At 40.4% G+C, this 15,744-nt stretch overlaps 1 long non-coding RNA gene across 2 annotated transcripts in view; it reads right to left on the reverse strand.

Annotated features, from left to right (window-relative positions):
• The window catches only part of LOC149975494 (uncharacterized), a 113,746-nt gene that overhangs the window by 14,637 nt on the left and 83,365 nt on the right, over positions 1 to 15,744 (reverse strand). For both annotated transcript variants that reach the window (XR_016488451.1, XR_016488452.1), the window contains exons 3-4: positions 3,860 to 4,001; positions 340 to 520 (exon numbers count right to left, since the gene is read on the reverse strand). This is a non-coding gene — a long non-coding RNA (uncharacterized LOC149975494). The remainder of the gene's footprint in view (positions 1 to 339; positions 521 to 3,859; positions 4,002 to 15,744) is intronic.

Below are 15,744 nucleotides of genomic sequence, written 5' to 3' on the forward strand. Positions count from 1 at the left end.
CACATCCTCTCTCCTCGCCTCCTTCTAAAAACTCAATGGATGAGAAAGCCAGAGGACCTACCCCTCTGACCTTCTCCTCCATTGGGTTATGAGAAAGAGGCGAGGAGGGAGGACGGAAGGTGTATGCAATTGAGATTCCTCCATAGTACACACATACTCTCACATACACTCCTACATCTCCTCCAAATTCCCAAGATGCCCTCACTCAACTGTGCACGGTCCACATTATGTCTCCCTGTCCGAACACAAGAATACATGCACTCTCTCTTTTACACACTATCCTTCGCACGCACGCACGCACGCACGCACACACACACACACACACACACACATACACACCTCGGTGGCTCGAGGGTGTTGAGCGTGGGCTCCATCATGGTGCACATTGGAGGGAGACTGATGGAGGTTGGCAGACAGGTATTTAGGGAGGTGTCCGTCTGCTCCTCATGGCGAGGCAGCGCCAGCATCCATCCGTCTCCATTACAGCTGGCAACATGGCAGTGGTCAAGAGAAAACTCCACTGAGACAGGCAGACAGACAGGGGGAGGGAGAGAGGGGAGGAGAGACTGTCATAAACCCTGTTTCACTGCCTATGACTTCTGTTCCTCCATCTAAATGGTGCCATTGTAGAACAGAATGGGAGGAGAGAGTGCATCCACTGGGGCCCCCACTGGATGCGTGTTTTTTGCCCTAGCTCTACATAGCTGAGTAAAATAACCAACTCATCATCAAGCTTGGATTATTTGAATCAGACGTGTAGTGTTACAGAAAAAAAATAATTGTGCACCCAGGGCAAAACAGACCAAAAGGACATCGCAAAATGCTTAGCCATTTAAGGTTACAGACTTGCTTCCAGTGCAATCTGTCCCCTATACATTTTAAATTGATGGGGCACTATAACCTATGAGTTAAATTCAGTGGTATAAATAAATAAAATAAATAAAAAAACTTTAAAGTACTACTTAAGTCGTTTTTTGGGGTATCTGTACTTTGCTTTACTATTCATATTTTGGACAACTTTTACTTCACTACATTCCTAAAACAAATAATGTTATTTTTACTCCATACATTTTCCCTGACACACAAAAGTACTCGTTATATGTTGAGTGCTTAGCAGGACAGGATTCACGCACTTATCAAGAGAACAAGTGGTCATCCCTACTGCTTCTGATCTGGCAGACTCACTAAACGCATGCATCGTTTGTAAATTATGTCTCTTGGAGTGTTCCCCTGGCGATCAATACATTTTAAAAACAAGAAAATGGTGCCATCTAGTTTGCTTTATATAAGGAATTTGAAATGATTTATACTTTTACTTTAGATACATAAGTTTATTCTAGCAATTACATTTACTTTTGATACTTAGTGCCTTGTTAAAGTATTCACCCCCTGGCATGCTTCCTATTTTTTGCCTTACAACCTGGAATGAAATTAGATTTTTGGGGGGTTGTTTGTATCATTTGATGTATTCAACATGTCTACCACTTTGAAAATGCAAAATATTTTTTATTGTGAAACAAACAAGAAATAAGACAAAAAACTGAACTTGAGCATGCATAACTATTCTCCCCCCCCCCCAAGTCAATACTTTATAGAGCCACCTTTTGCAGCAATTTACAGCTGCAAGTCTCTTGGGGTATGTCTCTATAAGCGAGGCACATCTAGCCACTGGGATTTTTGTCCATTCTTCAAGACAAAACTGCTACAGCTCAAGATTCAAGCTCAGCTTCAAGATGAATGGGTTCCCGCTTATGTAAAGCAATATTTAAGTCATACCACAGATTCTCAGTTGGATTGAGGTATGGGCTTTGACTAGGCCATTCCAAGACAATTAAATGTTTCCCCTTAAACCACTCGAGTGTTGCTTTAGCGGTATGCTTAGGGTCATTGTCCTGCTGGGAGGTGAAGTCTCAAATCTCTGGAAGATTGAAACAGGTTTCCCCTCAAGACTTTCCTTGCATTTAGCGTCATCCATCATTCCTTCAATTCTGCCCAGTTTCCCAGTCCCAGTTTCCCAGTCCCTGCCGATTACACCCCCAAAGCATGATGCTGCCACCACCATGCTTCACTGTGGGGATGGTGTTCTTGGGGTGTTGAGAGGTGTTGGGTTTGCAACAGACATAGCGTTTTCCTTGATGGCCAAATGCTGAATTTTAGTCTCATCTGACAAGAGTACCTTCTTCCATACTTTTGGTGAGTCTCCCACATGCCTTTTGGCAAACACCAAACGTGTTTGATTATTCTTTTCTTTAACCTCTCTGGGATATGTGGGACGCTAGCGTCCCATCTGGTCAAAAGCCAGTGAAAATGCAGAGCGCCAGATTTCAAAAAGAGGATAGCACCTCCGTAAACAAAGAGAGAGAAGCATATTTCACCTGCAGGTGCGACACAAAACGTAGAAATAAAAAATATAATTCATGCCTTACCTTTGACGAGCTTCTTTTGTTGACACTCCAATAAACATCACAAATGGCCCTTTTGTTCGATTAATTCCGTCGATATATATCCAAAATGTCAATTTATTTGGCGCGTTTGATCCAGAAAAAAACAGCTTCCAAAAACCGGTTCCAACTTGCGCAACGTGACTACAAAATACATCAAAAGTTACCTGTAATCTTTGCCAAAACATTTCAAACTACTTTTGTAATACAACTTTAGGAATTGTGTAACGTAAATAATCAATAAAATGTAAGACTGGATGATCTGTGTTCAATACAGGAGTAGAACAAACTGTAGCTAGCTTTCTGGTCACGCGCCTATCTAACAGTACACTTCAAGTTACCCTCGTTCAAAATGGCCGTACTTCTTCATTAAACAAAGGAAAAACCTCAACCAATTTCTAAAGACTGGTGACATCCAGTGGAAGCGATAGGAACAGCAAGAAAGTCCTTTAGAAATCTGGATTCCCAATGAAAAATCAATGAAAAGAGTGACCTCAAAACAAAAAAAATCTGAATGGTTTGTCCTCGGGATTTCACCTGCTAAATAAGTTCTGTTATACTCACAGACATGATTCAAACAGTTTTAGAAACTTCAGAGTATTTTATATCCAAATCTACTAATAATATGCACATCATATCTTCTGGGGATGAGTAGCAGGCAGTTGAATTTGGGCATGCATTTAACCCGGAAGTGAAAATACTGCCCCCTGTCACCAAGAAGCAACATGTTTTTTCTGGCCAATCTTCCATAAAGCCCAGCTCTGTGGAGTGTACGGCTTAAAGTGGTCCTATGGACAGATACTCCAATTTCCGCTGTGTAGCTTTTCAGCTCCTTCAGGGTTATCGTTGGTCTCTTTGTTGCCTCTGATTAATGCCGTCCATTTCTTAATAATGGATTTAATGGTGCTCCGTGGGATGTTCAAAGTTTTTGATATTTTTTTATAACCCAACCCAATCTGTATTCCTCCACATTTTTGTCCCTGACTTGTTTGGAGAGCTTCTTGGTCTTCATGGTGCCGCTTTCCTGGTGGTGTCCCTTGCTTAGTGGTGTTGCAAAATCTGGGGCCTTTCAGAACAGGTGTATATATACTGAGATCATGATTGCACTGAGACACTTAGATTGCACAAAGGTGGTGTTTATTTCACTTCTTATGGCCAACATCCGGTGAAATTGCAAACTACAAACTACAAACTACAGAATTATCAATATTTAACTTTCATAAAATCATAAGTGTAACGCATCAAAATAAAGCTTAAATTCTTGTTAATCCAGCCTCTGTGTCAGATTTCAAAAATACTTTACAGCAAAAGCACACCATGCTGAGGACAGCGCCCCGCAACAAAACCCATGAAAAACATATTTCAACCAGGCAGGTGCGCCACGAAAGTCAGAAATAACAATATAATAAATGCCTTACTTCCGATGATCTTCATCTGTTGGCACTCCAAAAGGTTCCAGATACATCACATCAATGGTCCTTCTGTTTGATAATGTCCTTCTTTATATCCATAAAAACTCAGTTTAGCTGGCGCGCTTCAGTCAATAATCCACCCAGTTTCCTTCAATCAAAATGAATAAAAAAATTAGTCTCAAACGTCACTAATTAAATTTTCCAAACAAATCAAACAACGTTTATAATCAAACCGCAGGTACCCTAATACGTAAATAAACTATCAAATTTAAGACGGAGAATAGTATGTTCATTTCCGGTGATAAATGACAAAGATCACGCTTTCATCCATGCGCGTGGAAACACTACAGCCAAAATGGGAGCCACTTAGAAAAACTACAACTTCTAGCTCATTTTTCCAAACACTTTCTAAAGACTGTTGACAACATCTAGTGGAAGCCCTAGGAACTGCAATCTGGGAGGACTTTGCCTCATAATAAACATGAAAGCCATTGGAAACAGTGGTAGGCTGAATCTTTTTTTTTTGGATGGTTTGTCCTCGGGGTTTTGCCTGCCATATCAGTTCTGTTATACTCAAAGTCATAATGTTAACAGTTTTAGAAACTTTCGAGTGTTTTCGATCCACATCTACCAATTATATGCATATCCTAGCTCCTAGCTGGGACTGAGTGACAGGCAGTTTACTTTGGGCCAGCTTTTCATACGGACATGAAAATACTGCCTCCTACCCAAGAGAGGTCAAATTAGAGGTTGCAATGCAACAAAATAGGAAAAACACTAAAGGGGATGAATACTTTTGCAAGGCACTGTAAGTAAATTTAGACCCCAAAACATTTAGAAATTTACTCAAGTAGTACTTTACTGGCAGACTTTAACTTGAGTTACTTCCTATTAAAGTATCAATATTTTTACTCAAGTATGATAATTGGGTAGTTTTTCCATCACTGGTTAAATTGGTACAGCATTCCAGCTCACGGGTGTAACACACTCTTACAAAGTACACTTCGAAACAACAATACCATGCACCTATTAGTGGTCAAAATGTTTTTGGCGCTCTAAAGATACGGTATGGTTATGCATTCTGTGGGGTAGTATTACAGTACCATTCGAAATACAGTCATTCTTTCCCCACACACAAATGTTTCCCACAATGCACCATCATTAACAGTATCCTGCAGTTAAATGTTTCAGAGTATTTTACTGTTGATAATACAAATAAGTATTGCAAAATGTACAGTTTTCCATTATAGTGTGTTTGCCGAGTCAAATACAGTCGTTGACTCCCTTAAGGCAGTTTAGGCTGAGATTTGAATGATTGTGTCTTTTCCCTCATACACAATGCATGCCTACCCATGAAGATGCAGAAACGTTAAGTCTAAGTCTAGAGGTTCATTATACCACAAATATGCTAATTACCGTTCGTTTGATGGGATTAATGAACATCTCAGCGGGATAATCTTCTGGGAGAAAGTGTTGACAAAACAGATGCACTAAATCACTCTAAATGATCTGTTTCTGGGGCCTGTTGATAGCTTGTTACCACGGTAATGCAGTTGTTTTCATCAGCATCAGCTTTTCCTCTGTGACAATAATGACCACTTTGGATGAGGAGGGCTAACTGAAATAACAAGCAGAATTTTTTGCAATGATAAACGTCCTGATGATGCATCCTCAAAGTAAACACCCCTGCTCTCCACTCTCCGTCACAGTCAATTTTAGGCAATGTGCGGCGATTGCGGTGCCAGCCCAAAGTGGTGTGTGTGTGTACCTTTCTGTGTGTGTGAGTGTGTGCAATACCAACCCAAAGAGGTGTGTGTGTTTGTGGATGTATGTTCCTGTGTGTGTGTGTATGTGTGTGCATTTTCCCGTGTGTACCCTCCTGTATGCCTGTGTGTGTGTTTGTTTGTGTGTGTGAGTGCATGAAATAAGGAATGGGGGCAATGGTCTTCAAACTGGGCCGTCTTCTAGTCACTCTGCCTCATTACATCCATATTTCTCCCTCGGCAGCACCGCTGGAACTCTGTAAATCTCCCCTTAGTCTAGAAAAGCCTACTGAGACAGCCACTGTGTCTCACGACACCAAACGTCTATCTCCTCCCAATGGGTCATTGCTCGTCTGTAATTTTTTTGGGGAAAATACTTAATCCGACACCTTCCATCACATCAGCATGGGAAACACTTTGGCGTGGGAGATGCTGAAAAGGAAGTTGAGTGTTTGAGCTGGAATTACATTGCAGCAAATGTTTTATGTTGAAAGTCTGCTCTAAACTCTTCTAAGAAAATCAAATTAAAAGAGGTACAGCAAGGCCTGAGAAGTTGGATCTCCTTCCTCATATGAACTTCCTGTCAGACTAACCTTTAACCCTGTTGAGGCAGGAAGTGACTCAGGCTGCCATTTTCCTAACAAAAAAAATAGATACGTGCAAGAAGTAACATTAAACTAATTTATAATCTTCAGCACGATTTACTTTGAAACTTTGCTTCAATGATTATGAGGCAAGTATTGAACCCCAGTTAGCAAACTACATTCTGGTTGAAGCATCATGACTCAACAAAATTTGACCAGCTATAACAGCTGATACCCCTGAGTTAAAACCAGGAGGGGTCGATGGAGCTGGAGGTACAGTACTTCCAATGTGCATAGCCTGGCATGATATTGACCAGTCACAAAAGCTACAAGTGAGTGAAAACAGAAAACACTCTGGAGCCAGCGCTCTACGAAACTAACCCCCCCCCCCCCCCCCCCAAACATAGGCCTTGAGTGACTAGAGTGTAATTTGGAGGGAAACCTTTTGGGCACACAAGCAGAGTAATTGCTTATGAATCGCTCTCTGCGAGTGTTTCCTTGTGTTCTGACAGTCATAATACCCTCTCCTTATTTACTCTGAAAAGCTCCCTGAGAGGCAGTCGTCCCAAGTTTTCCAATTAGCCAAAGTAGTGAATCATTAATAATGGGTTGCGATGAAAACATCATAGAGTGGGTCATCATGGTAATAGGATGGAGACACTCTCCTACTGTAAGTACCATCAATCAAACAGATTGTTTGACAGACACCGTGTAGTACTGTAGTGCAGATATTTGATAGGATAGAACATGACAGTCTTTGAAGAGGATTAGCCTGTTGACAGTGGTTTAGTTAATTTATGTGATGGGAGAAGAGCTGGAAAAGGTATAGAGAGACAGAGAGGCCCCTTGAGCAAGGTTGAGGAACTGTCTATGTTGAATTATTCAACACCCTTTCCAGTGGCGATTAGCATTTAAATCTTTGTCGGGCAAACAAACCAAAAAATGTGGGATGCATGCCAGCAAAGCCACTACAGAACACAACACTAAACAATACATTAATTGCACTATAATGGTGACAAACGGTGCCCACAAACTGTTAGAGCCTACATAAAGCTCTCCCAACAGCAGAGTCCCAAGAGCAGTCCCAACACCTTACCACTGCTATACCTGGCTGAGCCTTGTCTGGCAGCGAAACAGTTCATTCAGACACATTTACTGCCTTTAAAAACATAGCTGATATGGCTGACTTGCTTAAGCAAATGTGATTTCTACTGACAATTGAGATGTACAAACTATGGCATAAGGGGACAACAAGCGGATAAGAGGCAATCCATAATTTTGATTAAGACATTAATGGATGAGCTAGGACGGACATAGTCAATATAACTATTTATTCAGCACTTTTGAAAAGTACAGCGACAAAATTCAGAACATGGTCATCAAAGTCTGCCATTCTCTGGATTTATGGTGCTTTCAAGACAATAAGGAACAATTATTTTTTTTTAACCATGATTATGTCAGTGATCTTCAGGTTGTAGCTCTAGAAAGAGGCACGATTTCCAGATTTACAATTCCGAGATAGATGAAAGTTAAAAACTTATTTTCCCACTCATTTTCCCCCAGTTCCCAGTTGTCTTGAACTCACTGAAGTCAGATTTTTCAGTTCTGAGGTTACAGTTGTTTTGAGCGCGGCACAAATCATGCTTCATTGACAGCATGGCCAATGTTAGGAAAAGAGATCCTTAATCTTAGACTTGGGACCACACAGCCATTCCATTGAATAGCATGCTAATGATTGCTTTGCAATGCTTGCAGTTAGCCACTGATTCTTTCCAAACCACTCATTGTTGAATTTGCGATTTCCAACTTGTGGTGTAATGTTTATGGCCAATGAGCACCGATACGTTTTATCTATAATTTCTCTCCATTATTTATCTTCATATAACAAGGATTAAAAAGGGTTTGCCTATAGATTGTCAACTTGATTCATGATTTTGAAAGTCCAATCAAAGATACTAGGTATAACGTGATTTGACGTTATTTTATCTGTGGCCAATGATCTTGTGCCTTCTTGGGTGGGCACTTCTAATGTAACTATGGCAGCACCCAAGAGGCTTGAATTTTCCAGCTCTATCCTTAGACTTAGTGGTGATGTTGTGTCCCCATGAGTGAGATAACACTGAGTCAATCAAGTTGCAAAGCTCCGTATTTTCTGCTGGCTTGCCCCACCACCACAGAAACACTGAGCTAGGCTGAAACACTTGCATTTTAGGGCTGCCTTACTCAAGTAAACAAAAAAGAGACCATGTTTGTATGCGTCTTTATTAACTCCATGAAATATATATATTTTTTACATTGTTTGCAATGTAAAAATGTGGGGTTCAAACAGGTGGGACTCTGCCCCACCTGCCCTGAATGATGGGTCGCCACTGACCCTTTGCATGGGCAAAGGCATCTACTGGAGATTGTGATGAAACATATGATGTTCAGAACATCAGCATGGTGTGATGGTTTGTGAGATACTGTCTTCCAAGATCTTCTATTGCCTATGTGGAGAGTAAGTCAGACAACAGGCGAAATGGCTGAGGATGCAACCAGCCCATAACAATTAGTTGTAAACATGTAGGTTTGAACTTGGACCTTCTCCAGCTTATATGACTGTGTTAGCCCTCTGATCTAAAGCCTACTCCCTAAGCATGATTACTCAGCATTTGAGCATGGTTCACTGAACCACCTCTGTTACACACACATAAACACATTAATATAAACTAAATGTAACTAACGATTAATCCAAATTTGAACATGGAATATGATTTTGGTGTATACGGAGCAAAAGTGAAGCAAAAGTCTTGATTTAATGGTAGAGCTTGTCCAATTGTATTTGTCGCCTATGTTGTAGACCACTCTTTCCCTGCAATTTCACTGATTACTTTCGAAGTGTAACTCTCCCGCTCACAATGTACCATTTTAGAGACATCTTGTCACTGATCAAATGAATAAATGCATTACCATGACAATAGCATTTGTCTTTTCTACTTTTGATTAGGAGCTGCTTGTGTAGTGACACTGGCCTTGGCAAAATGAGCTTATATAGGATATCAGGTCAAATTTCACATATTGTATCTGTATAAAGACTGCTTTCATGCAACAGTTGTGGAGTCATATACAACACAGTGTAACAATGTAATAAAGTGACATAGTATCTTAAATATACTGTGGGAACACCTATGGTCTACCATGAAAAAGCTGTTTTTAAGCACACTATGTAGATGTTTATTTGCAGATATTAGGCTTATGTTGTGCAATATAATGCATAGCTCATAAGGTGTTATAAATGTGCTTATAATGCTTTCTGAAGATCTCTCTCTCAGCAGATTTCCCCTAAGACACATGGGGTGGAGACTGTGTCGAGGAGAGATGGGGGAGTGGGGGAGCGAGAGGTTAGAACCAGAGGCTGCCATTTTAATCTCCTTCTGTTTTAACCTCCTTCTTTGTCATGAATCTTTGTCAGAGATTCCAGCATGGGCTCTACCACCCATGACAGTTCAAGGGAGTTTGGGACGTGATTCTTGCAGCCAATAGAATGTTATATAGTATATTGGGGATATAATCTTCCCAGCTCTGCAGATTTTGCTGCGAGGAGGCAGAGTCATGAGATCATTTAGTTTGGTACTGTCCGTATGTAGCTAATTTTTGGTCATAGGTCCAGGAATGGCTGAATAATTGTAACATTTACCTAGAACTAACGCTGCAGATAGTAATACTGGGTGATTTGAAAAGTCATAGTCAATCGATCAATAATATAATAATTATTTTAGCAAAAATGTTTCTCTTTAATTTACAATCTGTTGAAGCTATGGGGAAAGAAAGGTTCAGTACTTTTGTGAAGCATCACAGCACAGTTGAAACATGTATGGCAAATGGAAAAATGAAACAAATATGGTGTTAAAAGATAGATGGGAGCGTTTGAATGGAGCTGAAGGGTGGGACTAATAAAAACAAGAGAACAAATGTAAAACATACGGGGTCTGCAAAATGAATACAGGTTTAGAAATGTAGTGAAATAGCACAGTTACAAATAGAAATCAAACTGGATTAACATCAGAAATAGAGGAAGGCCAGAACTAAAAACAAACTAAATATAACTATTATAAAATAGATTGTGTCTGTAAAATGTTTATAGTATGTACAAACTGAAAGTAGAAGCCTAAGCGTTATTGTTTATTAGTTTACTCCAATTGGGGAAGGGGTGGTAGGGTTTGCAGGGAATAATAAAGGTATAATAAAAAAAAGTATGTATGTATGTTAGTGGCTTTTTCTTTGCAACTCTGCCAAAAAGGCCAGCATCCTGGAGTCGTCTCTTCCCTATTGACGTTGAGACTGGTGTTTTGCGGGTACTATTTAATGAAGCTGCCAGTTGAGGACTTGTGAGGAGTATGTTTCTCGAACTAGACACTCTATTGTACTTGTCCTCTTGCTCTGTTGTGCACTGGGGGCCTCCCACTCCTCTTTCGATTCTGGTTAGAGTCGGTTTGGCTATGTTCTGCGAAGGGAGTAGTACACAGCGTTGTACCAGATTTTCAGTTTCTTGGCAATTTATCACATGGAATAGCCTTAATTTCTCAAAACAAGAAAAGACTGACGAGTTTCAGAATAAAGTCTTTGTTTCTGGCCATTTTGAGCCTGTAATCAAACCCACAAATACTGATGCTCCAGATATTCAACAAGTCTAAAGAAGGCCTGTTTTATTGCTTCTTTAATCATAACAACAGTTTTTAGCTGTGCTAACATAATTGCAAAAAGGTTTTCTAATGATCAATTCGTTTTTTTGAAATGCTAAACTTGGATTAGCTAACACATCGTGCCATTGGAACACAGGAGTGATTTTAGCTGATAATGGGCCTCTGTACGCCTATTTAGATATTCCATTAATCCATAAAAAATCTGTCGTTTCCAGCTACAATAGTCATTTACAACATAAATGTCTACACTGTATTTCTGATCAATTTCATGTTATTTTAATGGACAACAAATTTGCTTTTCTTTCAAAAACAAGGACATTTCTAAGTGAAACCAAACTTTTGAACGGAAGTGTATGTATGTAAGGGAGGTATGTACAGTTGAAGTCGGAGGTTTACATACACTTAGGTTGAAGTCATTAAAACTTATTTTTCAACCACTCCACAAATTTCTTGTTAACAAACTATAGTTTTGGCAAATCAGTTAGGACATCGGCTTTGTGCATGACAAAAGTAATTTTTCCAACAATTGTTTACAGACAGATTATTTCACTTACAATTCACTGTATCACATGTCATGACTGTCCTGATCAGGTCAGGTTACAGGAGACGACAACCCTACATATTATCTATCAACCACAACAGAGGAGGAGAGATCTGAAGATGTGGGGGTTTTATGCCCCTCACGCCCCTGGTAAATCTCAGGCCACAGACAAATTCCTTTGTCCTGTTACTATGGAGAATCAGCCTCAGAACATTAAACATGAAATAAAGGGACTTTGTAACAATGGTTTCCGTCAGCCACAATGGTGGTCATGACAATAGATGGAATATGAAAATGTACTGTATGTCATTTTTGTTTTGTTATTAAAGTTTAATAGGTGATGTTATTACGAAAACATTGTAACGTCAACAGTTTACCTAGTATATGTTTGATGTTTATACATTGTACATTGTATGGAAAATGTCCAAATTAAAGAGAATGTTTTGGTAAAGATGAAATGTGAAGTTAGTTGTCTAAAAATAGATTTGAGTCAAATCTAGACCTTGCCTCATAACTTGGTACGCCCAGAGAATTGCCCTAAAGGTGGTTACGCCCACTTTTGACACGAGGGTATAAAACCTATGAGTAAAGAATTTACAGATGAGACTAATTGACCCCAGCTGTAGCCGAGGTCTAAAAAGTCAACGAACCCAGAACTCAATACAAGTTTGAAGACAAAGAAATCTTTTTCTACCCAAGCTACGGATGAGTAGCTGTGTCTAAGTGGGTAAATTCAAGCCGGACCACCTAGCATCCAATTCCAGCAAATCGTGGTATCTAAACGGTTTCATTTCTATGCTGTGAGCACTGTGATACAGAGCTGTCTGTCCTCAGAAGACCCCTTCCAGAGCAAGGGTGAGGGAACAGACTCCTAAGCCAAAAGGACACTGACATCATGAGGACGACCAGAAAGGTGCGCCGGAGAAGTGCGTCATCGAGCAGCCTGAACGGTCCACGCAGAGAATCCCCGGAGACCTTCCCCACGTAATTACATCAATATATTCTGACCCATAAGAGCGGCAGTTTGGGGCAAGGCTAGGGTTAGAATAGCATAGCTGACAAATTCACCCAATGTATATTTCTCTCGTGTACTTTCTATTTCTCTCCCTCTTTGACATCCCCAATTTGGGTAACATTCACCATAGTGTGTTGGCCCGTTATACTAAGTTTGAATCAATAGCCTATAATGTGTTTTGTCTATGTGTATCTTTTATCATCATTTTAGCTTTCTAGTAAATAAATAACCTTTACATTCGTAACAATATACGGGTTGAAAATGGCAGATTTGGAAACTGATAAGCACCTACATTGGAACGCAGTGGCTATACATTAATATGATACAAAATGCATTTGGAAATTATTCAGACCCCTTGACATTGTCCACATTTTGTTACGTTACAACCTTATTCTAAAATGGATTAAATAATCTACACACAATACTCATATTGACTAAGCAAAAACAGGTTTCTAGAAATGTTAGCACATTTATAAAAATGTAGAAACTGAAATATCACATTAACTTAAGTATTCAGACCCTTTACTCAGTACTTTGTTGAAGCACCTTTGGCAGCAATTACAGCCTCGTGCCTTCTTGGGTATGACACTATAAGCTGAATTTGGGGAGTTTCTCCCTTTCTTCTCTGCAGATCCTTACAGTACACTTGAAAAATCAACAAACACTAAGTCTCGAGAACTCATTCAGGAACCGACCACACAATTCAAACTTCTGCAAAGGACAACAGAAAACATCTCTTTTAACAGTGAAATCATAATGAGTAAGTTGGACAAAGCTGAGTGTCGTTGATGTCTCTAGGACGGTATCTGCAGCCCTCTGGTGACAGGTGGAACCATGACATCTACAGACAATTCCTTCAACTTCATGTCTTGTATTTTGCTCTGACATGCACTGTCAACTCTGGGACCTCATATAGACAGGTGTGTGCCCTTCCAAATCATGTCCAATCAATTGAATTTACCATAGGTGGACTCCTATCAAGTTGTAGAAACATCTCAATGATGATCAATGGAAACAGGATGCACCTGAGCTCAATTTCGAGTCTCATAGCAAAGGGTCTAAACAGTTATGTATATTACGTATCTGTTTTTGATTTTGTATACATTTGCAAAAAAAACAAACTGTTTTTGCATTGTAATTATCGGTTATTGTGTTTAGATTGACGAGAAACACATTTTATTTAATCCATTTTAGAAAAAGGCTGTAACGTAACAAAATGTGGAATTGCTGTAAATTACGAGCACTCTATTTATTTTGAAAGATGTAGTGTTGAGATTAAAGTAAGTACCTCTTTGATGTCATGCTAGCAAGTCAAGCGCACATAAGTCGAAATGTGCACTTCACATTTCCATAACAGAAAACTAATGTAATATACAGTGTCAACTTTTATGATCTTTACGTTTGACGTACAATTACAAGATGACGTGCCGTTATATACTGCGTTGTCCTGAACAGAATGAGCCTGTTTGTTGTATTGTGATGACATTTTGGCACTGACCAGGCATTTAAATGTTGTTCCCTGCCGTGGACCACGCATCATGACCAATGTTCCCTCAAAGAAATTTAGCAACTTCTGCTGAGCACAAACTTGAAAGTTGTGAAAATTCTGTAACTTCCAGCACACATACACAGTGAACACTGAGGCTGTACCCACTTTAAGTTACAGTTTTAACAGTGGCCAAGAAGGCTACTGTGTCTATTTGATCATAATGTAGGCATACCAGAGTGGTCTACCATCAAAAACTAAATGCAGAAAAGGGAAAGATACCAAGGGAGAAGGTTGGGAGGCCTTGTTAGGATTTATAGGCGAGTGAGTAAATCGCCATTACCATTGGTTCTATTGGCCAATCTACAATCACTGGAAAACAAACTTGATGATCTACGGTCGGGACTATCCTTCCAACGGAACATTAAAACCTGTAATATCTTATGTTTCACTGAGTCGTGGCTGAACGACGACACGGATAATATAGAGCTGGCTGGTTTTTCTGTGTATCGCCAGGACAGAGTAGCTATGTCTGGAAAGATGATGGGTGGGGGTGTGTGTCTATGTGTCAATATCTGCTGGTGCACAATGTCTAATGTTTAAAGAAGTCTCGAGGTATTGCTCACCTGAGGTAGAGTACCTCATGATAAGCTGTAGATAACACTACCTACCAAGAGAGTTCTCATCTATATTATTCATAATGTCTATATACCACCACAAACTGATGTTGTCACTGAGACCGCACTCAAAAAGCTATATAAGGAAATAAGCAAACAAGAAACTGTTCATCCAGAAGGGACTTTAATGCTCCGTGATTCATCCAATGGCATTGAGAAGAAAACCACCTCAGTCACTGGCTTCATCAATAAGTGCATTGAGAACGTTGTCCCCACAGTGACTGTACGTACATATTCTAACCAGAAGCCATGGATTACAGGCAACATACGCACCACACCGAGCTAAAGACTAGAGCTGCCACTTTCTAGAAGTGTGACAATAATCCGGACACTTATAAGAAATCCCAATATTCTCACAGACAAACCATCAAACAGGCAAAGTGTCAATACAGGACTAAGGCTTAATCCTACTACACTGGAATCCTACTACACTAAAAACTATTACGGACTACAAAGGGAAACCCAGCTGCGAGCTGCCCAGTGACACGAGTCTACCAGATGCCTTTTATGCTCGCTTCGAGGCTAGCAACATTGAAGCATGAATGAGAGCACCAGCTGTTCCGGACGACTGTGAGATCATACTCTCCGTAGCCGATGTAAGACCTTTAAACAGGTCAACATTCACACTCAGAGCATGCGCTGACCAACTGGCAAGTGTCTTCACTGACCTTTTCAATCGCTCCCTGGCAGATTCTGTAATACCCACGTTTCAAGTTGATGACCATAGTCCCTGTTTCCAAGAATGTGAAGGTGACCTGCCTAAATGACTACCTCCCCGTAGCACGTTGGTAGCCATGAAGTACTTGGAAAGTCTGGTCATGGCTCACGTCAACACCATCATACCGGAAACCCTAGACCCACTCCAATTTGCATACTGCCGGTACTAAACACAGGGACTAAACACCTCCCTCTGCAACTGGATTCTGGACTTCCTGACTGGACACCCCGAGGTGGTAAAGGTAGGCAACACCACATCTACCACGATGATCCTCAAAACCGGTCCCCCTCAGGAGTGCTTGCTTAGTCCCCTCCTGTACTCTCGGTTCACCCACGATTGCGTGGCCCCGCATGACTCCAACACTATCATTAAGTTTTCTGATGACACAACAGTGGTAGGCCTGATCCCTGACAACGTTGAGACAG

This window comes from Oncorhynchus mykiss, chromosome 18 (assembly GCF_057628025.1).
Source record: "Oncorhynchus mykiss isolate SJ-2025 chromosome 18, ASM5762802v1, whole genome shotgun sequence".
NCBI classification, from domain to species: Eukaryota; Metazoa; Chordata; class Actinopteri; order Salmoniformes; family Salmonidae; genus Oncorhynchus; species Oncorhynchus mykiss.